Source organism: Rhinopithecus bieti, unplaced genomic scaffold (assembly GCF_001698545.2).
Source record: "Rhinopithecus bieti isolate Rb0 unplaced genomic scaffold, ASM169854v2 scaffold_72481, whole genome shotgun sequence".
Classification (NCBI taxonomy): domain Eukaryota; kingdom Metazoa; phylum Chordata; class Mammalia; order Primates; family Cercopithecidae; genus Rhinopithecus; species Rhinopithecus bieti.
In genome coordinates this window covers 94,603-100,235 of record NW_016826972.1, presented here as the reverse complement: position 1 = coordinate 100,235, position 5,633 = coordinate 94,603, and the positions used below count along the sequence as shown (strand labels likewise).

Genomic DNA, 5,633 nt, shown 5'->3' with positions numbered 1-5,633 from the left:
TCATGCCACTGCACTCTAGCATGGGTGACACAGTGAGACTATGCCTCAAAAAGAAAAAAAAAGGAATACAATTTCAACATAAAACAAGCAGAGACATTCCTGTAACCAACTAATTGTTTGCTTAGTAGTTTTTAGTTTGAGAAGCAATGATACTCCCTAATCAGGAACTGGGGGCTGAAAAAGGATCTAGCAATCTAGCTTTCCTGAAGATTTATTACCTCTTTCTTCTAGAAGGAGAAAAAAGGCAGTGACATTAACTCTCATCTTAGGTTGTTTATGCCAATAATAATTGAGAAGATTATAATTACATACATCCGTTTTGTTTTCTACTTTTTATCTCTTGTACAAACAATTTCTGAGCTTATCATTATCACAGAAGAAATAGCTTTGGTTTCAAAGCTGAAAGCCAATATTTTTGTGAATTTTTAAAAATCTGAAAATGCACCTTTATATTTGGTACCTCACTTGCTAATATTGAAGAAGTTATTCTCAAGAACTTGCTGAGACAGTTTCACTCTTTCTTTCTTTCTTTTTTTTTTTTTGAGACAGAGTCTCACTGTGTCGCCCAGGCTGGAGTGCAGTGGCGGGATCTCGGCTCACTGCAAGCTCCGCCTCCCGGGTTCACGCCATTCTCCTGGCTCAGCCTCCGAGTAGCTGGGACTACAGGCGCCTGCCACCACGCCCGGCTAGTTTTTTGTTTTTTTTGTTTTTTTTTTTTAGTAGAGACGAGGTTTCACCATGTTAGCCAGGATGGTCTCGATCTCCTGACCTCGTGATCCACCCGCCTCGGCCTCCCAAAGTGCTGGGATTACAGGATTGAGCCACCACGCCCGGCCGACAGTTTCACTCTTTCTAAAGGGATCATTCATCCTCCACTAAGGCACTCCTGCTGAATAATCTTCCTCTGCCTGGATTTTTCTTTTCAGGTCAGGATCTTCTCTGCGGGAAGTTTGTCTCTAAGTCTTCAAACTCACGGTCTAAACCTATTCTCCTTTCTTCCGTGGTTACTTTTCCTTTCTGCCACTGCTTTTGTTTACTTGTTTGTTTGATTTTTGGTTTTGCCACCTTGAGGAGAAAGGAGGTCAATGGAAGCCTTCTTCAAAGTCTTGAAGAACAGATGGGAGCTCCTGGGAAAGAAAGCGGGGGTGAAGTGGCTGTTCTTGGCAGAGAGGAAGGCATGCAAATGGGCACCAAAACAACGAACAGTACATGTGGGCTGGGAAGGACAGTGGTTCATTACTGTGAGTGATGGAAAAACTATGTAGGGTTTTAAGCAAGAGAATAGTAGGGTCAGATGTGTGATTTAGAGAAATCTATCCAGCAACCAATGTGATTTTTGGATCTGGCAAATTTGGGCAAAGCAATCATTTGAGAGACTGTTGCAGTAATCCAGAGGATGAGTCCCTGAACTAAGCAAGTAGATGAAATTGAGAAATATTTAGAGTAACATATTAACAAGACCAAGTGATTCAGTGTCACCTTCGAGGTGGAGGGGTTAGAAATAAGGAAGAGCCAAGGATAACTTCCTACTTTCTAGACTCGGTAACTGGGAAAAGAATGGTATCTTCAAGTGAAACAAAGTACAAGAGGCAGAAGATTCACTGGGAGCCAGGGAAATGATGGATTCAGTTTAGCACATACTAAGATCGAGATGTGCAAGAATACCCAGTGATGTCTGCAGGATATTTCTCCAGACGGTCTTGGACTGGCCCAGTTCTCCCCACTTTCTTGCTTGTAGTTCTGAAGAATAATTCCGACGTACTGGGAATATAATATTCTGAGATAAGGAGGAAATAGCCAGAACAGCCCAGGCTCTGTTCTAGCCTCCCCAAAAACAAGATATCCTTCAATGCTTTTACGGTTTTTCCCAGCTGGAGTACAAGTGGACATGCACAGACAAGGCTCGATCTGCACTGTGCGGTTTTCCTAAGTCTTGAGAGACCAGCTCATCATAAATCCTAGGCTTCTGCTGTCCCTTGCTGCTTCTCTGTGAGTAATAAATCCACTTCATGTAACTTGTGTATGTGAGTGTTCTGGCTCACCAGGCTCGGGCAGGTAGTAAAAGTACAGTCCAAGATGCAGTGAACTGAATTGGTAGCCAGTGCACACTAAACACGCTTTGCAGAACCCAGCAGGTTGCTGAATATATGAATCTGAATGTTAGGTAGAAAAATCTGACCCAGAAATACAAAATTTAGGCCGAGCCTGGTGGCTAACACCTGTAATGCCAGCACTTTGGGATGCCAAGGTGGGCGGATCACTTGAGGTCAGGAGTTCAACACCAGCCTGGCCAACATGGCGAAACCCCTACTAAAAACACAAAAATTAGCCGGGTGTGGTGGCGAGCACCTGTAATCCCAGCCACTCAGGAGACTGAGGCGGGAGAATCGCTTGAACCCAGGAGGCGGAGGTTGCAGTGAGCCAAGATCGCACCAGTGCACTCCAGCCTGGGCGACAGAGTGAGACTCCATCTAAAAATAATAATAATAATAATAAAATAAATAAAGAATTTAGAGTCAGGCTATAGATGATGATAATATGTCAGAAAAATTATGAAAGATTTTGAAACAGTCAAAAGAGGTTACTGGGTGAACTTTCCATGGAATGCTGTGCATTTTTAAAAGACTCTCTGGGGGCCGGGCATGGTGGCTCTTGCCTGTAATCCCAGCACTTTGGGAGACTGAGGCAGGCGGATCACGAGGTCAAGAGATCAAGACCATCCTGGCCAACATGATGAAACCCTGTCTCTACTAAAATTACAAAAATTAGCTGGGCATGGTGGCACGCCTATAGTCCCAGCTACTCGGGAGGCTGAGGCAGGAGAATTGCTTGAAGCCGGGATGTGGAGGTTGCAGTGAACTGAGATCGCACCACTGCACTCCAGCCTGGCGACAGAGCGAGACTCCGTCTCAAAAACAAAAAAACAAAACAACCCTGGGTCATTTGCTGTAGGGGCCATGTACCTCTGCCTTTGAGTATACTAGTTTACAACTCTGTAGAGATAGAAATTAACTTACAGAAGGTAGTAATGCAAATGTTCCCTGCCCAACAATGTAAACTATTCCTGTCCAAGCAATACGAATCATTATTTTGTGTGATAGAAAATATGTCACTATAAACCAAATTCGTCTTGGAACCAGTTTGAACATCCCTCCCGGTTGTAGGGATTAATTAAAGTCAATGAATGAGTTAAGTAAGATCTTTGGAACATGTTCATTTTATATTTGCATGAAGACCATAATTTTACCTTTTGAAACACTTTAACAGTTTTGAAGCTTTCACCAACATCCCAATGGATTCACCTGACAGAACCAGGTAAACTACATTACTGAAGAACACCCCATGGGGCACACTTGTTCCCGGCTCCCAGAGTGAACACCAAGTAGCAATAGTACTACAGCATCGCTGACTTTCTCCCTAGGTTTCTTTCTCCTCCTTACTGATTTTGGGTTTTGTTTGCGATTCGCCCACAGCTGGTGGATTTTTCCCCATGAATGGCAACAACAGTTAGGAACTTGTGGGAAACCCTGTCGCTCCCTTTCCTCTGGCTGGCAGAGCGGAAGCCGCATGATGCCTGGAGTTCCTCTAAAAGACGTGAACCAGCGGGACTTGTCAGAGCTCTGGCAACCTTTCTCAAAAAGTCCGGGAAGCTGAAAGTCCCTGAATGTGTGGACACTGTCAAGTTGGCCAAGCACAAAGAGCTTGCTCCCTACGTTGAGAACTGGTTCTACACAGGAGCTGGTTCCACAGCGTGGCACCTGTACCTCCGTGGTGGTGCTGGGGTTGGCTCCATGACCAAGATCTATGCGGGACGTCAGAGAAACCGCATCATGCCCAGCCACTTCAGCCGAGGCTTCAACAGCGTCCTCCCCCAGGTCCTCCAAGCCCTGGAGGGGCTGAAAATGGTGGAAAAGGACCAGGATGGGGACCGCAAACTGACACCTCAGGGACAGAGAGATCTGGACAGAATTGCCGGACAGGTGGCAGCTGCCAACAAGAAGCATTAGAACAATTCATGCTGGGTTAATATATTGCCTCATTCGGGAAAAAAAAAAAAAATAGAAACTAGGTTTTACATTCTGAACATCTGGTGATCTCTTTAAGTGAATTAATAGTTTTTAGAGATCTATTCTCTTTTGGATAAGAGATGACGAAAAATCTGGTTTGTTAGTCTCTTCGTTTGTTTGCCTTTTGTCTATTTATGAGTTCAAATCAGTTAAGACTTCCATGCCCACTGGGAAGGAGAACAGCTTTTTGTTATCTAGCCCACTGAATTTTTATGTTTCTGAATTTATTTTGACCTGTGGCCAAAGTTGTAGAACCAAAGCTATATGCTATGTGTCTATGTGTTTTCACGGCTGTAATCAACAAAGGCCTTCCCCTCTTGTGGGAGTAAAAAATATCTTGCTACCTTTGTAAAGTTTTAATAAGTTAGATTATTTCGTCTTAAAGGAGCTGTTATAATTCGCTTATGGAAATAAACACATGTAAATCAACTATTCCTAAAATTCCAGAAAATAAGTAAATTAAACTTCCAATACTTTATGCATGCAAAATAACCATCCTCACAGGGTTAACAAGATTACAAGTCAGGCTTTAGGCAGGTTAGTTAGGCACTGACCAGGGTGCATTGGTGCACTTCAATTCACTTCCCTGCAGCTGCTAACTAACCAAAAGCCTTGCAGCACACTGATCACCTGCTCCTTGATTGCTCCTATCTACAGAATCTCTGACACTAGATCTTTGTACCCAGGAATTGCTTAAGGTGTTTTTCAGATCCTGAATTCCCACAGAACAGCTGATGCCAAACTGTTTAGGGATCCCCACCAGGAAGGGCACAGTGGCTCACACCTGTAATCTCAGCACTTTGGGAGGCCAAGGCGGGAGGATCGCCTGAAGCCAGAAGTTTGAGACTAGCCTGGGCAACAAAGTGAGACCCGGCATTACAAAAACAATTTTTTTAAATAAATAAAGGCCTCCACCAACGAACAATACTGGAATGAAGTTTCTTCATCTCCCTGTCCCATGACTTCACCTCTCACTTCCTGAACAATCAGAAATCCCCACACTTTAGCCCATTGACCCTCCAGAATTCTTAAAAATGCCATCTCTAATCTCTTGGGGGAGGTAGATATGAGGATTCCTCTTGTCTCCTCATTTGGCTGCCACTTGATTACGGAACTCTTTATCTGCTGCAACTCCTATTCTTTCTGTTACCGCACAATGGACAATCGAACCTGATGGTCCTATAACAATCCTTACAGAAATTGCTAGTACAGAAAGAATCCAGGTTCAAATAATCAAGGCAAATCTTTGGCAAATAATATTATTTTAATTTTTGGTTAAAAAAATCCCAGCTACGGGCGCGGTGGCTCAAGCCTGTAATCCCAGCACTTTGGGAGGCCGAGACAGGCGGATCACGAGGTCAGGAGATCGAGACCATCCTGGCTAACACGGTGAAACCCCGTTTCTACTAAAAATACAAAAAACTAGCCGGGCGAGGTGGCGGGCGCCTGTAGTCCCAGCTACTTGGGAGGCTGAGGCAGGAGAAAGGCGTGAACCCGGGAGGCGGAGCTTGCTGTGAGCTGAGATCCGGCCCCTGCACTCCAGCCCGGCCGACAGAGCAAGACTCC

At 44.5% G+C, this 5,633-nt stretch overlaps 1 pseudogene; it reads left to right on the top strand.

The window, feature by feature from the left end:
- Positions 1-3,543: 3,543 nt before the first annotated feature.
- LOC108523185 (40S ribosomal protein S19 pseudogene) lies at positions 3,544-4,007 on the top strand (annotated as a pseudogene).
- The last annotated feature ends 1,626 nt before the right edge of the window (positions 4,008-5,633 follow it).